We start from the raw sequence: 20099 nt of genomic DNA, 5'->3' as shown, positions 1-20099 counted from the left end.
CCAGTTTTCTCGTGTGTGTTGGGGGAAAAAAAACTGATGTGCGAATAAGCCTTAGCTTTCGTTCCATGGGGAAAGGGTATCCAGATTATTAAGCTTGTTCCTGCTGACTGTTATACGTACAAAAACTTCAAAGGAAATCCTGACTGATTTTGAATAAATCAAATCCAAATTTGTTGGTATCTGTTTGCACCTGTATCCAAGATAAGTTTTCTAATCCGCCCTTACAATCTTCCTGTTATCCAGACCGTTGATGCGCTGGCAGCAGCTATTTTTGCGACTGAAGGATGCCGGTTGTTGGATGTGGACCCCGGAGCATCCACCAACAGAACGGTGTACACCTTCGTGGGTTCCCAGTTGTTGAAGGGGAGCTGAATGCAGCACGCATTGCTTTTAAGATGATCGATATGAGCAAACACAAAGGTAAGTGTCTGCTCCTCTCATATTAACCTGTCATCTCTGGAAATGCTGCACAGTCTGAAATATAGCAGGAGAGCATTATAGACTTCTTCTGTTTTTGAGGCTTGACCACTGATTCTCAATTGAATTGAGATCTGGGGAGTTTCCTGCCCATAGACTTTTTTTTTTTTTTTTTATAAAGATAGATATATCTATCTTTGCTCACTGAGCCACTCTGTCATCTTTGCCTTGTAACATGATGCTTCATCATGCTGGAAGAAAACATTGCTCTTCACCAAGTTGCTCCTGGATTATTGAGAGAAGTTTCTCTTGGAGGATGTTTAGACACATTTTCCATCCCTGATTCATTATGGTATTTGTTAGTGATGTGCTAATAAACCGGTAATCCTTGCATGTGCTGTGTCTGTCGAACAGCCGTGAGACGTGCAGCCACGGGGACAAGAACCCCCTTTTTTTTTTTTTAGACCACGGAAAACCAAATTATCCTCTGGGTGAAGAAATGTAACTTCCCAAAGCACTATAAAAGATTTTTAGACCACACCGAAGTCGTTCTGTTGGCCCACGAGCATGCTCAGATAACGCCTTATCTCAGCATGTTCGCTCAACTACCATCCTACAAATCTGCTAATTAACCCCTTCATGACCCAGCCTATTTTGGCCTTAATGACCTTGCCGTTTTTTTTAATTCTGACCAGTGTCCCTTTATGAGGTAATAACTCAGGAACGCTTCAACGGATCCTAGCGATTCTGAGATTGTTTTTTCGTGACATATTGGGCTTCATGTTAGTGGTAAATTTAGGTCGATAATTTTTTAGTTTATTTGTGAAAAAAACGGAAATTTGGCAAAAATTTTGAAAATTTCGCAATTTTCACATGTTTAATTTTTATTCTGTTAAACCAGAGAGTTATGTGACACAAAATAGTTAATAAATAACATTTCCCACATGTCTACTTTACATCAGCACAATTTTGGAAACAAATTTTTTTTTCTGCTAGGAAGTTATAAGGGTTAAAATTTGACCAGTGATTTCTCATTTTTACAACAAAATTTACAAAACCATTTTTTTAGGGACCACCTCACATTTGAAGTCAGTTTGAGGGTTCTATATGGCTGAAAATACCCAAAAGTGACACCATTCTAAAAACTGCACCCCTCAAGGTGCTCAAAACCACATTCAAGAAGTTTATTAACCCTTCAGGTGTTTCACAGCAGCAGAAGCAACATGGAAGGAAAAAATGAACATTTAACTTTTTAGTCACAAAAATGATCTTTTAGCAACAATTTTTTTATTTTCCCAAGGGTAAAAGGAGAAACTGGACCACGAACGTTGTTGTCCAATTTGTCCTGAGTACGCTGATACCTCATATGTGGGGGTAAACCACTGTTTGGGCGCACGGCAGGGCTTGGAAGGGAAGGAGCGCCATTTGACTTTTTCAATGAAAAATTGGCTCCAATCTTCAGCGGACACCATGTCGCGCTTGGAGAGCCCCCGTGTGCCTAAACATTGGAGCTCCCCCACAAGTGGCCCCATTTTGGAAACTAGACCCCCCAAGGAACTTATCTAGAAGCATAGTGAGCACTTTAAACTATCAGGTGCTTCACAAATTGATCCGTAAAAATGAAAAAGTACTTTTTTTTTCACACAAAATTTCTTTTAGCCTCAATTTTTTCATTTTCACATGGGCAACAGGATAAAATGGATCCTAAAATTTGTTGCACAATTTCTTCTGAGTATACCGATACCTTACATGTGGGGGTAAACCACTGTTTGGGCACATGGTAAGGCTCGGAAGGGACGGAGCGCCATTTGACTTTTTGAATGAAAAATTATCTCCATCGCTAGCGGACACCATGTCACGTTTGGAGAGCCCCTGTGTGCCTAAACATTGGAGCTTCCCCACAAGTGACCCCATTTTGGAAACTAGACCCCCCAAGGAACTTATCTAGAAGCATAGTGAGCACTTTAAACTATCAGGTGCTTCACAAATTGATCCGTAAAAATGAAAAAGTACTTTTTTTTTCACACAAAATTTCTTTTAGCCTCAATTTTTTCATTTTCACATGGGCAACAGGATAAAATGGATCCTAAAATTTGTTGGGCAATTTCTCCTGAGTACGCCGATACCTCATATGTGGGGGTAAACCACTGTTTGGGCGCACGGCAAGGCTCAGAATGGGAGGCGTGCCTTTTGACTTTTTGAATGGAAAGTTAGCTCCAATCGTTAGCGGACACCATGTCGCGTTTGGAGAGCCCCTGTGTGCCTAAACATTGGAGCTCCCCTACAAGTGAGCCCATTTTGGAAACTAGACCCCCCAAGGAACTTATCTAGAAGCATAGTGAGCACTTATAACCCCCAGGTGCTTCACAGAAGTTTATAACGCAGAGCCGTGAAAATAAAAAATAATTTTTCTTTCCTCAAAAATGATTTTTAGCCCAGAATTTTTTATTTTCCCAAGGGTAATGGGAGAAATTGGACCCCAAATGTTGTTGTCCAGTTTGTCCTGAGTACGATGATACCCCATATGTGGGGTAAACCACTGTTTGGGCGCACGGCAGGGCTCGGAAGGGAAGGCACGCCATTTGGCTTTTTGAATGGAAAATTAGCTCCAATCATTAGCGGACACCATGTCGCGTTTGGAGAGCCCCTGTGTGCCTAAACATTGGAGCTCCCGCACAAGTGACCCCATTTTGGAAACTAGACCTCCCAAGGAACTTATCTAGATGTGTGGTGAGCACTTTGAACCCCCAAGTGCTTCACAGAAGTTTATAACGCAGAGCCATGAAAATAAAAAATATTTTTTCTTTTCTCAAAAATGATTTTTTAGCCCACAATTTTCTATTTTCCCAAGGGTAACAGGAGAAATTGGACCCCAAAAGTTGTTGTCCAGTTTCTCCTGAGTATGCTGATACCCCATATGTGGGGGTAAACCACTGTTTTGGCACACGTCGGGGTTAGGAAGGGAAGTAGTGATGTTTTGAAATGCAGACTTTGATGGAATGCTCTGCGGGTGTCAGGTTGCGTTTGCAGAGCCCCTGATGTGCCTAAACAGTAGGAACTCCCCACAAGTGACTCCATTTTGGAAACTAGACCCCCAAGGGAACTTATCTAGATGTGTGGTGAGCACTTTGAACCCCCAAGTGCTTCACAGAAGTTTATAACGCAGAGCCGTGAAAATAATAAATGTGTTTCCTTTCCTCAAAAATATTTTTTTAGCCCAGAATTTTTTATTTTTGCAAGGGTAACAGGAGAAATTTGACCCCAAAAGTTGTTGTCCAGTTTCTCCTGAGTACGCTGATACCCCATATGTGGGGGTAAACCACTGTTTGGGCACATGCCGGGGCTCGGAAGGGAAGTAGTGACGTTTTGGAATGCAGACTTTGATGGAATGGTCTGCGGGCATCATGTTACGTTTGCAGAGCCCCTGATATGCCTAAACAGTAGAAACCCCCCATAAGTGACCCCATTTTGGAAACTAGACCCCCCAAGGAACTTATCTAGATGTGTGGTGAGCACGTTCAACCCCCAAGTGCTTCACAGAAGTTTACAACGCAGAGCCATGAAAATAAAAAATAATTTTTCTTTCCTCAAAAAAGATGTTTTAGCAAGCAATTTTTTATTTTCACAAGGGTAACAGGAGAAATTGGACCCCAATATTTGTTGCCCAGTTTGTTGTGAGTACGCTGATACCCCATATGTGGGGGTAAACCACTGTTTGGGCACACGTCAGGGCTCGGAAGGGAAGTAGTGACATTTGAAATGCAGACTTTGATGGAATGGTCTGCGGGCGTCACATTGCATTTGCAGAGCCCCTGATGGTCCTAAACAGTAGAAACACCCCAAAAGTGACCCCATTTTGGAAACTAGACCCCCCAAGGAACTTATCTAGATGTGTGGTGAGCACTTTCAACCCCCAAGTGCTTCACAGAAGTTTATAACGCAGAGCCGTGAAAATAAAAAATAATTGTTCTTTCCTCAAAAATTATGTTTTAGCAAGTATTTTTTTATTTTTGCAAGGGTAACAGGAGAAATTGGACCCCAACAGTTGTTGCCCAGTTTGTCCTGAGTACGCTGGTACCCCATATGTGGGGGTAAACCACTGTTTGGGGCACGTCGGGGCTTGGAAGGGAGGGAGCACCATTTGACTTTTTGAACGCAAGATTGGCTGGAATCAATGGTGGCGCCATGTTGCGTTTGGAGACCCCTGATGTGCCTAAACAGTGGAAACCCCTCAATTCTAACTTCAACACTAACCCCAACACACCCCTAATCCTAATCCCAACTGTAGCCATAACCCTAATCACAACCCTAACCCCAACACACCCCTAACCACAACCCTAACCCCAACACACCCGTAACCCTAATTCCAACCCTAACCCTAACCCTAATCCCAACCCTAACCACAACTGTAACGCCAACACACCCCTAACCCTATCCGTAACCCTAACCACAAGCCTAATCTTAACCCTATTTCCAACCCTAGCCCTAATTCCAACCCTAACTCTTATTCCAACCCTAACCCTAAGGCTATGTGCCCACGTTGCGGATTCGTGTGAGATTTTTCCACACGATTTTTGAAAAATCTGCAGGTAAAAGGCACTGCGTTTTACCTGCGGATTTACAGCGGATTTCCAGTGTTTTTTTGTGCGGATTTCACCTGCGGATTCCTATTGAGGAACAGGTGTAAAACGCTGCGTAATCCACACAGAGAATTGACATGCTGTGGAAAATACAACGTAGCGTTTCTGCACGGAATTTTCCGCACCATGGGCACAGCGGATTTGGTTTTCCATAGGTGTACATGGTACTGTAAACCTGATGGAAAACTGCAGCGAATTCGCTGCGGATCCGCGGCCAATCCACTGCGGATCCGCGGCCAATCCACTGCAGATCCGCGGCCAATCCGCTGCGGATCCGCTGCGGATCCGCAGCCAAATCCGCACTGTGTGCACATGCCATAACCCTAACCCTACCCCTAACCCTAACCCTACCCGTAACCCTAACCCTACCCCTAACCCTAACCCTAGTTCTAACCCTAACCCTAGTTCTAACCCTAACCCTAGTGGAAAAAGAAAAAAAAATATTTTCTTTATTTTATTATTGTCCCTACCTATGGGGGTGATAAAGGGGGTGGTTAATTCATTATTTTTTTATTTTGATCGCTGTGATAGAACCTATCACAGCGGTCAAAAATGTACTTTTAACGAATCTGCCGACTGACAGATTCGGCGGGCGCACTGAGCATGCGCCCGCCATTTTGGAAGATGGCGGCGCCCAGCGAGGAGGCGGACGGACACCGGGAGCCTCGGTGAGTATAAGGGGAGGGGGAGATCGGGGCACAGGGGGGCGTCGGAGCACAGGGGGGTGGCATAGTAGCACAGGGGGAGCGGTGTTGTGATTTTGCTTTTTGCTCCCTCTAGTGGTTACTAGTTTTTTTGACTCTGGTTTTTCTGTCATTCCTTTTATCCGCACCTGAGGTCGTTAGTTTAGGGTGTAGCTATATATTCTCCCTGGACCTTCAGTTCTGTGCCTGGCAACGTAGTTATCAGAGCTAGTCTGCTGTGCTCTTGTCTATTGATCCTGGTTCCAGAAATATCAGCTAAGTCTACTTTTTGCTTTTTGCTATTTGTTTTGGTTTTTGCATTTTTGTCCAGCTTGTTCCTAATCTGCATCCTGACCTTTGCTGGAAGCTCTAGGGGGCTGGTGTTCTCCCCCCGGACCGTTAGACGGTTCGGGGGTTCTTGAATTTCCAGTGTGGATTTTAATAGGGTTTTCGTTGACCATATAAGTTACCTTTCTTTATTCTGCTATTAGTTAGCGGGCCTCTCTGTGCTAAACCTGATTCATTTCTGTGTTTGTCATTTCCTCTTACCTCACCGTTATTATTTGTGGGGGGCTTCTATCCAGCTTTGGGGTCCAATTCTCTGGAGGCAAGAAAGGTCTTTGTTTTCCTCTACTAGGGGTAGCTAGATTCTCCGGCTGGAGCGTGTCATCTAGAATCATCGTAGGAATGATCCCCGGCTACTTCTAGTGTTGGCGTTAGGAGTAGTTATATGGTCAACCCAGTTACCACTGCCCTATGAGCTGGTTTTTTGTATTCCTCAGACTTCCACGTTCCTCTGAGACCCTCGCCATTGGGGTCATAACAGTTTGCCAGGCCAGTATTAAATGTTTAGTGCATTGCAAAAGAGGGATTATAAGAAAGAAGATTCTGAGTTTTTTTTTTTTTTTCTCTCTCTCTTTCTTCTTCCCCTTTATCTCAGAGTGGCTATGCTTGCTGCAGACATGAATGTCCAGACCTTGATTACAAGTGTGGACCAGCTGGCTACTCGTGTGCAGGGCATACAAGACTATGTTATCAGAAATCCTAGGTCTGAACCTAAAATACCGATTCCTGAACTGTTTTCCGGAGACAGATTTAAGTTTAGGAATTTCGTGAATAATTGTAAATTGTTTTTGTCCCTGAGACCCTGTTCATCTGGAGACTCTGCTCAGCAAGTAAAAATTGTTATTTCGTTCTTACGGGGCGACCCTCAGGATTGGGCTTTTTCGCTGGCGCCAGGAGATCCGGCATTGGCTGATATTGATGCGTTTTTTCTGGCGCTCGGTTTGCTTTATGAGGAACCCAATCTTGAGATTCAGGCAGAAAAGGCCTTGCTGGCTATGTCTCAGGGGCAGGACGAGGCTGAAGTGTATTGCCAAAAATTTCGGAAGTGGTCCGTGCTGACACATTGGAACGAGTGTGCACTGGCCGCTAATTTCAGAAATGGCCTTTCTGAAGCCATTAAAAATGTTATGGTGGGTTTTCCCATTCCCACAGGTCTGAATGATACTATGGCACTGGCTATTCAAATTGACCGGCGGTTGCGGGAGCGCAAAACCGCAAATTCCCTCATGGTGTTGTCTGAACAGACACCTAACTCGGTGCAATGTGATAGAAAAACCGCAAATTCCCTCATGGTGTTGTCTGAACAGACACCTGATTTAATGCAATGTGATAGAATCCTGACTAGAAATGAGCGGAAAATTCATAGACGCCGGAATGGCTTGTGCTACTACTGTGGTGACTCTACACATGTTATCTCAGCATGCTCTAAACGTATAGCTAAGGTTGTTAGTCCTGTCACCGTTGGTAATTTGCAACCTAAATTTATTCTGTCTGTAACTCTGATTTGCTCACTGTCATCTTATCCTGTCATGGCGTTTGTAGATTCAGGTGCTGCCCTGAGTCTTATGGATCTCTCGTTTGCTAAGCGCTGTGGTTTTACTCTTGAACCATTAGAAAATCCTATTCCTCTTAGGGGAATTGATGCTACGCCATTGGCAGCAAATAAACCGCAGTATTGGACACAGGTTACCATGTGCATGACTCCTGAACACCGCGAGGTGATGCGTTTCCTGGTTTTACATAAAATGCATGATTTGGTTGTTTTGGGGCTGCCATGGTTACAGACCCATAATCCAGTCCTGGACTGGAAGGCTATGTCAGTCTCAAGTTGGGGCTGTCGTGGTATTCATGGGGATTCCCTGCCTGTGTCTATTGCTTCTTCTACGCCTTCGGAAGTTCCGGAGTATTTGTCTGATTATCAGGATGTCTTCAGTGAGTCTGAATCCAGTGCATTACCTCCTCATAGGGACTGTGACTGTGCTATTGATTTGATACCAGGCAGTAAATTTCCTAAGGGAAGACTGTTTAATCTGTCGGTGCCTGAGCATACCGCTATGCGTTCATATATCAAGGAGTCTCTGGAGAAAGGACATATTCGTCCATCTTCTTCCCCTCTTGGTGCGGGATTCTTTTTTGTGGCAAAAAAGGACGGATCTTTGAGACCCTGTATTGATTATCGGCTTTTAAATAAGATCACTGTCAAATTTCAGTATCCTTTACCGTTGTTGTCTGACTTGTTTGCCCGGATTAAAGGTGCCAAGTGGTTCACCAAGATAGACCTTCGTGGTGCGTACAACCTTGTGCGCATTAAACAAGGTGATGAATGGAAAACCGCATTCAATACGCCCGAAGGTCATTTTGAGTACTTGGTGATGCCTTTTGGGCTCTCCAATGCGCCTTCAGTTTTTCAGTCCTTTATGCATGACATTTTCCGGAAGTATCTGGATAAATTTTTGATTGTTTATCTGGATGATATTTTGGTTTTTTCTGATAATTGGGATTCGCATGTGGAGCAGGTCAGGTTGGTCTTTAAAATTTTGCGTGAAAATTCTTTGTTTGTCAAGGGCTCAAAATGTCTCTTTGGTGTACAGAAGGTTCCCTTTTTGGGGTTCATTTTTTCCCCTTCTGCTGTGGAGATGGACCCAGTCAAGGTTCGAGCTATTCTTGATTGGACTCAGCCCTCGTCGGTTAAGAGTCTTCAGAAGTTCTTGGGCTTCGCTAACTTCTACCGTCGTTTTATCGCTAATTTTTCTAGCATTGTGAAACCTTTGACGGATATGACCAAGAAGGGCTCCGATGTAGCTAACTGGGCTCCTGCTGCCGTGGAGGCTTTCCAGGAGTTGAAACGCCGGTTTACTTCGGCGCCTGTTTTGTGCCAGCCTGATGTCTCGCTTCCCTTTCAGGTTGAGGTGGATGCTTCAGAGATTGGAGCAGGGGCCGTTTTGTCGCAGAGAGGCCCTGGTTGCTCTGTTATGAAACCTTGTGCCTTTTTCTCTAGGAAGTTTTCGCCTGCTGAGCGAAATTATGATGTGGGCAATCGGGAGTTGTTGGCCATGAAATGGGCATTTGAGGAGTGGCGTCATTGGCTCGAGGGTGCTAAGCATCGTGTTGTGGTCCTGACTGATCACAAAAATCTGATGTATCTCGAGTCTGCTAAACGCCTTAATCCGAGACAGGCCCGCTGGTCATTGTTTTTCTCCCGCTTTGATTTTGTTGTCTCGTATTTACCAGGTTCAAAGAATGTGAAGGCCGATGCTCTTTCTAGGAGCTTTGTGCCTGATGCTCCTGGAGTCGCTGACCCTGTTGGTATTCTTAAAGATGGAGTTATCTTGTCAGCTATTTCTCCGGATCTGCGACGTGTGTTGCAGAGATTTCAGGCTGATAGGCCTGAGTCTTGTCCATCTGACAGACTGTTTGTCCCGGATAAGTGGACCAGCAGAGTCATTTCCGAGGTTCACTCCTCGGTGTTGGCAGGTCACCCGGGAATTTTTGGCACCAGAGATCTGGTGGCCAGGTCCTTTTGGTGGCCTTCCTTGTCAAGGGATGTGCGGTCATTTGTGCAGTCCTGTGGGATTTGTGCTCGAGCTAAGCCTTGCTGTTCTCGTGCCAGCGGTTTGCTCTTGCCCTTGCCTGTTCCGAAGAGACCTTGGACACATATCTCCATGGATTTCATTTCTGATCTTCCGCTATCTCAGGGCATGTCCGTTATCTGGGTGATATGTGATCGCTTCTCCAAGATGGTCCATTTGGTTCCTTTGCCTAAGCTGCCTTCCTCTTCCGATCTGGTTCCTGTGTTTTTCCAGAACGTGGTTCGTTTGCACGGCATCCCTGAGAATATTGTGTCAGACAGAGGATCCCAGTTCGTTTCCAGGTTCTGGCGATCCTTTTGTGGTAGGATGGGCATTGATTTGTCATTTTCGTCTGCTTTCCATCCTCAGACTAATGGACAGACGGAGCGAACCAATCAGACTTTGGAGGCTTATTTGAGGTGTTTTGTCTCTGCTGATCAGGACGATTGGGTGACATTCTTACCGTTGGCTGAGTTTGCCCTTAATAATCGGGCTAGTTCCGCCACCTTGGTTTCGCCTTTTTTCTGCAACTCTGGTTTCCATCCTCGCTTTTCTTCGGGTCATGTGGAACCTTCTGACTGTCCTGGGGTGGATTCTGTGGTGGATAGGTTGCAGCGGATCTGGAATCATGTGGTGGACAACTTGAAATTGTCACAGGAGAAGGCTCAGCGCTTTGCCAACCGCCGCCGCGGTGTAGGTCCCCGACTACGCGTTGGGGATTTGGTATGGCTTTCTTCCCGCTTTGTTCCTATGAAGGTCTCCTCTCCCAAATTTAAACCTCGTTTTATTGGGCCTTACAAGATATTGGAAATCCTTAATCCTGTATCTTTTCGTCTGGATCTTCCTGTGTCATTTGCTATTCACAATGTATTTCATAGGTCCTTGTTGCGGCGGTACATTGTGCCTGTAGTTCCTTCTGCTGAGCCTCCTGCTCCGGTGTTGGTTGAGGGCGAGTTGGAGTACGTGGTGGAGAAGATCTTGGATTCTCGCCTCTCCAGGCGGAGGCTTCAGTACTTGGTCAAGTGGAAGGGCTATGGTCAGGAGGATAATTCCTGGGTGGTCGCCTCTGATGTTCATGCGGCCGATTTAGTTCGTGTCTTTCATGCCGCTCATCCTGATCGCCCTGGTGGTCGTGGTGAGGGTTCGGTGACCCCTCACTAAGGGGGGGGTACTGTTGTGATTTTGCTTTTTGCTCCCTCTAGTGGTTACTAGTTTTTTTGACTCTGGTTTTTCTGTCATTCCTTTTATCCGCACCTGAGGTCGTTAGTTTAGGGTGTAGCTATATATTCTCCCTGGACCTTCAGTTCTGTGCCTGGCAACGTAGTTATCAGAGCTAGTCTGCTGTGCTCTTGTCTATTGATCCTGGTTCCAGAAATATCAGCTAAGTCTACTTTTTGCTTTTTGCTATTTGTTTTGGTTTTTGCATTTTTGTCCAGCTTGTTCCTAATCTGCATCCTGACCTTTGCTGGAAGCTCTAGGGGGCTGGTGTTCTCCCCCCGGACCGTTAGACGGTTCGGGGGTTCTTGAATTTCCAGTGTGGATTTTAATAGGGTTTTCGTTGACCATATAAGTTACCTTTCTTTATTCTGCTATTAGTTAGCGGGCCTCTCTGTGCTAAACCTGATTCATTTCTGTGTTTGTCATTTCCTCTTACCTCACCGTTATTATTTGTGGGGGGCTTCTATCCAGCTTTGGGGTCCAATTCTCTGGAGGCAAGAAAGGTCTTTGTTTTCCTCTACTAGGGGTAGCTAGATTCTCCGGCTGGAGCGTGTCATCTAGAATCATCGTAGGAATGATCCCCGGCTACTTCTAGTGTTGGCGTTAGGAGTAGTTATATGGTCAACCCAGTTACCACTGCCCTATGAGCTGGTTTTTTGTATTCCTCAGACTTCCACGTTCCTCTGAGACCCTCGCCATTGGGGTCATAACAGAGCGGGCAGGAGCACGGGGCAGCGGAGCACAGGACCGAGGGGACCGGACCCCATAACGGAGGACTGGGGGGGCGATCGGTGGGGTGGGGGTGGGGTCACATTAGTGTTTCCAGCCATGGCCGATGATATTGCAGCATCGGCCATGGCTGGATTGTAATATTTCACCAGTTTTTCAGGTGAAATATTACAAATCGCTCTGATTGGCAGTTTCACTTTCAACAGCCAATCAGAGCGATCGTAGCCATGGGGGGGTGAAGCTACCCCCCCCTGGGCTGAAGCACCACTCCCCCTGTCTCTGCAGATCGGGTGAAATCGGAGTTAACCCCTTCACCCGATCTGCAGGGACGCGATCATTCCATGACGCCACATAGGCGTCATGGGTCGGATTGGCACGGGTTTTCATGACGCCTACGTGGTGTCATGGGTCGGGAAGGGGTTAATGTATACATAACTGCATATTCCACACTTATGTCATTGCTCTCCAGGGGAGCATCCTCGTATGGGCGCTCTGGATGTGTGTCCATTTATTCCTGTCCGAAATGTGACCATGGCTGAATGTGTTTCCTGCGCAACCACTTTGCTGAAAGACTAGCGAATGAGCTGCATGTCCCAGGTAAGAAATGTGCGTTTATAGCCCTTATTTCGGTGCAAACTTTTGATTCCTATAAATAAATCATACGAAGTTTAGTGAAGTGGATGGAGTGGGGCAAATTCTTCCACGATGTGGAGTTTTATAAACAAAATCTCTAATAGATTCAGGTGACCTTTTAAGGCGCCATCCTCATTTGCTTCTCGTCAGTCTTTCAACCAATACCAATACCTTCTCCTCCAACTTAACATCGCAAAATTGGTCAACCAAAATTTTGATCTTTTTAAAAAGGAGAAAAATTACTCTCGGACCCATGTATTACCATGATTATTTGCCAGGTATAACCCAGATTTTACCAGCAGAAATATGTTCTCAACAAAGAAAATGTGTGGTGCCCCTGAAGGTCCAGTCACCACAGAGGTACTGCACCTCAGCCAGAGGTGTGGTACTCTGCTCTCGGGTAAGGAGGGGGCACTACCCGAGACCCACACTAGCATCCAACACCACTCCCGGCCAGGGGATAGGTGTGGACCCTATTGAGGGAGGGCCCCATCTCAGGCTGGAGGGTGAACTAGGTAGAGGGTGTGGGTGGAGAGAGAGTTAGAAGGTGGAGTGTGTCAGTAATGAGTGGAGGAGAGCAGACGTGGAGCGAGAAGCTACTGAGAGAAGGAAGGAAGGGGTCCTAGTGGACAGGGAAGTGAGGAATCTACCCTGGGTGCCCGGATCCATGCTGACCGTAGTCGGGTGGAAGGACCAGGTCGCAGTGGGGGGACCAGCCCCCAGACTAGTGGAGGAACTACAAGACTCGGCTAGCAAGCCAGAGGCTGTGGTATCTGTATGTGCCAGCCACATCCATACACATTCACTGAAAAGGCAGCCATATAGGATCAAGGGGACCAGGAGAATGTCGCCGACAAGATCCGAGGCTGGCTTGGAACACTGTATGAGGCGCAGGGCAGGAGGGCGAAGACAGCTCAAAGAGACAGCCAGGGAAGGAGCATAAGAAAGGGAGTCTCAGGGAAAGTGAACCCCAAATTACCTGAGAGCTGGCTGGATCACGGACTCGGAGGACACAGCACCCTCCTGGGGACTATACCTAAGAACTGTGAAGACTCCACCCTGCTGTGTCCTCAGAATTATTTACTACGTCACCTGCCCTGCATTACAACATTCACTATCATTGACTTTAACTGCCCTGGGGCCTAGCTCTACCCGTGGAGAGCTGGAACATCTCTGAGGCGTCACCAACTGCCCCCAGTGGACCTGAACTGCAGCATCGGCCATTTCTTTATTGCTGAACACCACGGGTGGCGTCACAAACTAATATCCTATAAACTTTATTCCCCCTTCATTCCCATTTTATTGGACGCCCAGGGCCATGGACCGGGTCACTGCTACTGTGACAACAACCCCCGACGAACTGTCCAACCCGGCCCGAGTACCCCACGGCCCTGGTGGGCACTCCAAATGTAGATAGGAAATGGATAATTGAATTTCAGCCAAGAGTGGCAAGCCCAGCAGTTGAGGCGACCATTGAGCCATAGTAGAATCCTGTTGGGAGACGGGAGCTGATGACTATTAGAGGGGTAAGAATGGCAAATCGTATAATTCAAAGAAGGGGAAACTGGAGACGTTCCGGATAAGAGCATGTGTGGGTTACATGTGACGGCATCTAGGGACTAGTGAAGACATTTTAGTAGGAAATGGTTACCGTATTTTTTCAGACTATAAGATGCACAGGACCATAAGACGCACCCCAAATTTTCAGAAGGAAAATGGGGGAGGGGGGGGGGAAATGTGTCAAATGGGGGTCCGTCTTACAGTCTGAATGTAGCTTACCAGTGAGGGGATGGGCACAGGTGGGGGAATGGGGGGAGTGTTCACAGGGGTCATTCGGTGGTCCAGGCTGGTGTGGTGGCCTCCGGGAAATCCCAGGCTGGTTCTGTGCGTCAGGGGTGGTGGCTGTGTGCTCAGGGGCTGTGGCTCTCTGTGCTCCGCCGGCATTTTGTCAAAGCCCGGAGGCCCCCGCTCATCCATTAATGTCATGTTGTGGTGGCCTCCGGGAACATGGCCGGCGCACGTTCAGATTCAGATCTCGGGACGAGATCTCGTTGCCAAAATTTGAATCTGAGTGTGCTCCGGCTTGGCGGCCATCTTCCGGGGGCCTCTGGGCTTTGACGAAATGCCAGCGGAGCCCCCCAAGGAGCAGAGAGCCGCTGCCACTGCCCTGGAGCACTGCACAGCCCACCACACCACAGACCCCAGCCGCACCAGCCTTGGAAGGGAGGCTGCATCGGGACCGCTGCCACCGCCACAGGATTTGTAAGTATATTGTGACCATACGACGCACCCCCATTTTCCCCAAAAAAATTTTGGGGAAAAAAAGTGCGTCTTATAATAAAAAAAAAAAAAAAAAAAAAAAAAAAAAATACTGTAACTTGCAAGAGAATGTTAATGGAATATTTAGTTTCAGCAATAAATTCTAATATACTGATCTTAGCTCAGCTTCATAAATTCCATCTCCCTTTACATTTGCAGACATTATCCCTGTCCCCATTGGGGCCCACAATCCCGATCAGTATGTGTTTTATATGTTCTCCCCAGTTTTTTTCCAAACTTCTCTCAGATGTTTTTGTATTTCTTCCCCCATGTCTACAGCCTGTTGCTACAGTATATTAATGAGTAATTTCAGTGCACTTGTCTACTAAACTATCAAACTTTTTTTTTTTTCTCCTTTTTATTTTAGTGTATCTTTATGCAGAGGCTGCACGCACTGAGAATCGAAGGACTCTCCCCGCTGTGAGAGCTGGAGAGTATGAAGCTCTTCCCACCAAGGTATATTATATGGCTACAAATCTTTAATTTTCTTTCTCTTTACCATGTAGCATATTTATCATTTGTGTAGGTAGCTGTATATGTACAATAGGAAGTTATTTTAGATATGTTCACTACAATAAGTCATGACCAAAGTTTTATCAGTCTTGTTGTATCTTCAATTGCGGGTCAATTTTAATGGGGGCCTTTACGATAATAGGTGATTTGCCATCAGATTTTTGTCACCTCTGATTCCAGTGATGTCACTTACTGGGCTGCTTGCTGTAGATTTGATAATCTCCTGCTGATAAAATAGTGATTTTATCACAAGAGGACTAGTAAACCTGCTGCCAGGTAGTCCTCCATATTCGAGAGCTCTGTATAACCTCATTTACACCACTGATTGGCAGCTTCCTTTCTGTGTACACTTTGCATAGTGGTGGGGTTATACAGAGCTCATGAACATGGAGGACTACCTGGCAGCAGGTTTACAAGTCCTCTTGTGATAATCTCCTGCTGATAAAATAGCGTTTTGTTTTTTTTTCAAAACTACAGCTATCAGCTCAGTAAGTGATATAGCGCTAGAATATGGGTCTCACTGTACATTATGTTGATTTACAGGTTGTGTGAATAACAAAATCTTGTCTTTGGCATTTTTAAAAAGCAACAGTGACCAACCTCAATTCAGATGTGCACAGAACGCTCACACAGGCTGCCAATATTTTAGGGAACGCAGGTCCTGTTTACACAGAACGATGTGCTGCCATTGGTGATCTTTTATGTAATCCAGACTGATCTCGAGTTTACTTTACTTTAACTTCTTTTTTCTTTTTTTTTTTTCTCCTCTAGTTGCAAAATACAGAATGGAAACCAGATTATGGGGAGCCAGTTTTTGTTCCAAGTTGGGGGGCAACTGTGACAGGAGCCCGGAAATTTCTCATAGCGTACAATATAAACCTACTAACGACAAAGGAGCTTGCTCATCGTATAGCGCTTAACATCAGAGAAGGTGGTCGCGGGAAAGGTCAGGTGAGCAGAAATGTTCTATACGCGGTAAAGTATGACTAAATCCAATGGAATTGTTTGCATTCTGAATAGAGGGCCCAGCTTTAGTAATGAGATGCAACATGTTAATTATATGACCATTTTGTGATCTCTGATGGTGATATCAGGACCAGCCGTGGATTTCCTGACCACTCGTATATGAGGCTGTTGACTCTAGCTCAGGAGACCACTCTGCCCATATTCTGACCCCAGATGATGGTCTAGCACGTACTTCTGCATACTTATTCACATTGACTTCAATGTTGGAGACTCTGTAGTCAGGTTTGCACTACAGGTTAACCTATAGTGCGAGAAAACCTGATGGTCTCTCACCTAGTAGGATGTCTTTGTAGTACTCTTCTTCTGTAGCTGCTGCAGTATGTTCTTGATTACAGGTGACAGAATGCTAACGTCGGAGTCTCTCAAATCGGGCTGCCTAAATCTAGTGCCAGATTTCCTGAGACCTGCAGCTAAAATGTTCTTCATTGACACTGCCACTTAATTGGTATTACTGGTGGTTACTTGAATACTTGTCATGATCAGAGCACTTTCAAAAAAAGCTCTTCTTCTTGACTTGCACATTGCAAAGCTTTTCCAATGCCTTTTTTTTTCCCCCTTTTATTTCAGCCTGGACGTCTCAAAAAAGTGCAGGCGATTGGCTGGTACCTGCAAGAGGAGAATCTGGCTCAAGTGTCTGTAAACATATTAGATTATGAAATGACTCCTCTTCACGAGGTGTATGAAGAAACGCACAAAGATGCCAAGGTGCCTGAGTTTCATTTTTGTGCCTGTTAGCCGTGTAGGTTACTTTTTTGGTTTAGCTAAACTACTTTGTCTTGTTTTAGGAGTTGAGTCTTCCGATTCTCGGCTCGCAGTTGGTGGGTTTAGTGCCTCTTTAAGCCTTGATAACTTCTGCAGAATATTATATCAAAGAAGAAAACTTGTTTATATTGGAAGAAGAACACAAAATTCGACTGGTAATCTTCGCCTTCCTTCAATGTAGGACCAGTTATTCATAAGCTCCTGTTCCGACAGATTACCATTCCCATATTGTGGCTTTTCTAGGGCAGATTATACAATGTGCTACTCACAAATTTTGTTCAACAAAATCTTGATTTATGCATAATTTTAAATCTGTCAGCAGGAAGGGGCTGAGACACTGATTTCAGTGTGTGGCTTACTAAGATGTGTTGTAGTTTCGATATGCTGTACATACATACAGCTGCTAATCAGTGGAGGTACGTATAAAATTTATATCACAACGGCTGCACTCCGTAAAGTGACTGCTGGAATCAGGGTCTCTTTCCCTACATCATGCTCTCAGATGGGGTAGTGAATACCGGTTGACAGATTCCCTTTAAACTATATTGAATATTATTTAGGATGAGAACCCAACAGATTTGTATTATATACTGAACTGTTTTATACTTTTCCTTCTTGTCAAGGTTATTAACAGACTTGGACTTGATTCATTGGCTCCTTTTGAACCTCAGAAAAGAATTATAGAGTAAGTTGAACCTTCCCTCCTACCGACCGGTATTCTGCCGATTCTACCCCAAAGTTCTTAGCTGTAATTGATAATGAATGCACATTATGTATCGCAGGTATCTTATTCAAGACGACGTGTCTGGATCACTTATCACACAGACGTTGAAGGGGTTTGTGCAGAGTGTGGGGGCGCGGACGGCCACCCCCGGAGGTGGCTCTGTGTCTGCTGCCGTGTCGGCTATGGTAAGAGCAGGGAGCAGAGGTAGGAACATTTTAGATGACACAATGTGCTTCTATGCAATTATTGTGTAAGACTAAAGCGACGCACAATCAGGTGACCAAAATAAAATTTTTTGCTTCATTTTGTGTATGTTTGGCACTTAACAAACTTTTTTCTTTAATTAGATTACATTTGTATTCAATCTTTCAAAATACAACAAACACAAATTCCAATTTTACAAAACTTTTTTTAAAAGGTTACTCCACCACTTTTTATATTGATGACCTATCCTAAGGCCATGTTCAGTATCTGGTCAATGGGTGATAAATACAGAAGAGGTGACTTGTTTATATTCTACTTTTCTCTGATTGTTCCACTCCTGATTTTGGTTTACAAATCCGGATGTAAAATGGTGAACGTGGCCCTCCTGGATAAGTCATCAATATCAGATCGGTGATGGGCTGCACCCCCACTGTTCAGCTTTTCTAGGTCCCAGTGACAGCCGGATGTTGGCAGTAGTGTGGCTGAATAGCTCGGTTCCATCAATGGTGTAGTGGCCGTCGCTGTGCACTACATGACCCCATTCTTAATCAAGGGGGAGATGTGCAGTAGCCACTATACAGTTGATGGAGCTATGCTGACATGCTCCACTACTGCTAACCAGTGTAGATGGCATGTAAAGCATCAACTGGGAAACCGCCTTCCTTAAAAAATTTTTTTTTTTTAGTGAATCTGTCTAGTATTAATTCCTTAAAGAGCACAAAATACAAAGATGGGTTATCTATCTGGATTCACCATGGTACTTTGTTCCCTGTACCACTCAATGAACCAATATTCCAAGGCAAAATCCATTGATGCGTGTCGCTTCACAACATTCTGAATTGTAATTAATCTGTTGTGTGTGTTTTTATTATTTCGAACACTGATAATCTTACTCTCCATGATTACTTAACACTTCATTTTGCTTATACCCTTACTTCTAGCATACTATAGACTTGGCACATAGATGGACCTATACCACTGTCATCTTTGTGGGTTAGAAATACACCTATATTTTAGCTGTATGTGGTAGTGAAGGTATAAACCAAGTTGGTGTCCATCTAAGGGCAAGTTCACACAAGTGTATTAAATAAATAAATCTACAACATTGGATGAATCTTGGCGATTTGATCTTAATTAAGAGCTCGCTGTAGTACAATGCGCCAAATTCTTTAAGTGGCATACGTCACATAATGAATCTGACACGTCTTCTCAGTGGTTTGCACCTCTGTGGCAATTACTTTTACACAATAGAGGCATTTAACTAGGAGGTAAGTTGCATAATAATTTTGAAAGGAGACCACTTCTTTTTTTTCTTTTTTTTTTTAAATGAAATTGGATTCTTGTTTGCTGGATAATTGTAATGTTGCAGTTTGGGTCACATTCTCATTTTAGGGAGCAGTACTAGGATGTATGGTGGGGCAGATGACTTACGGAAAACGTCAATTTGAATCTTTGGATGGAGCGATGAGGGAGTTGATTCCCTCTTTTCATCATGCAGTCGGTCAGTTGCTGGCTCTCGTAGACTCGGACTCCAATGCATTTGGAAGCTATATGGTAATTTTATTTTTAACTAGATTTTGACTTTAGCTCTGTTTTACCCTCCAATACCCAACTCCATTACGTCTTTTATTTTCTTCTCGTCTATTACTACCTAATTTCCACTTTCCCCCCTGGTGTCCCCCTCTGCAGGCTGCACTAAAGCTTCCCAAAGACACTGAAGAACAACAACAGAAGTGAGTATAAATGATTACTACTGTAGCACAAAACCGGTCTGTGTACTGACCGCACAGTATAGTAAAGGGTTAATAACTGGGGGTGCATAAAGTGTGTATATAATTTTTTTTTTTTAAACACTTTTGAGACCCAATACCTCCTGTATTGGGTCCATTCTTAGGGGGTTATGCGTTTGTATTAGATTATTTTCATATTTTGGACCTAACTGCATCTAGGGTGCATTTTTGGATATTTACTTGCAGAAATTTCAGTTTTCATGGCCTGTTCTTCAAGGCTGGGAAATAAAAGGTTAATCCATGATCCAAAATTCAATTGGCAATAGCACTTCAATTGTACATAATTATATAAGTTTACCTATTAAGGTATGAAGTGACGCAAGAGGTAGTGAATGAAAACTTTTTTCCTCTATTAGCATAATACTTAAAACAAAATATTTTATAGTAAAAAGACAGGGAGGTGAGGAAAAAATGGGACCTCCAAAAGAGTCAGGGTGTGACCCGAGAAAATAAGTTTATGATATGTCTGCCTATGGAAGGTGTCCTCCTGGAGGGGTTATATGGACATGCTTAGGAGGGGGCGGACG

General features: G+C 44.7%; 1 pseudogene across 1 annotated transcript; it reads left to right on the top strand.

Moving 5' to 3' along the window:
* Positions 1-284: 284 nt before the first annotated feature.
* LOC143786278 (formimidoyltransferase-cyclodeaminase-like) lies at positions 285-19846 on the top strand (annotated as a pseudogene). The gene is made up of 10 exons (XR_013218251.1): positions 285-420; positions 12071-12198; positions 14921-15009; positions 15838-16017; positions 16660-16797; positions 16878-17009; positions 17478-17539; positions 17637-17763; positions 19175-19336; positions 19472-19846. The product of XR_013218251.1 is annotated as a formimidoyltransferase-cyclodeaminase-like (transcript).
* Positions 19847-20099: the final 253 nt, after the last annotated feature.

This window comes from Ranitomeya variabilis, chromosome 7, assembly GCF_051348905.1.
Source record: "Ranitomeya variabilis isolate aRanVar5 chromosome 7, aRanVar5.hap1, whole genome shotgun sequence".
Classification (NCBI taxonomy): domain Eukaryota; kingdom Metazoa; phylum Chordata; class Amphibia; order Anura; family Dendrobatidae; genus Ranitomeya; species Ranitomeya variabilis.
This window is presented reverse-complemented; position numbering and strand designations above follow the sequence as displayed.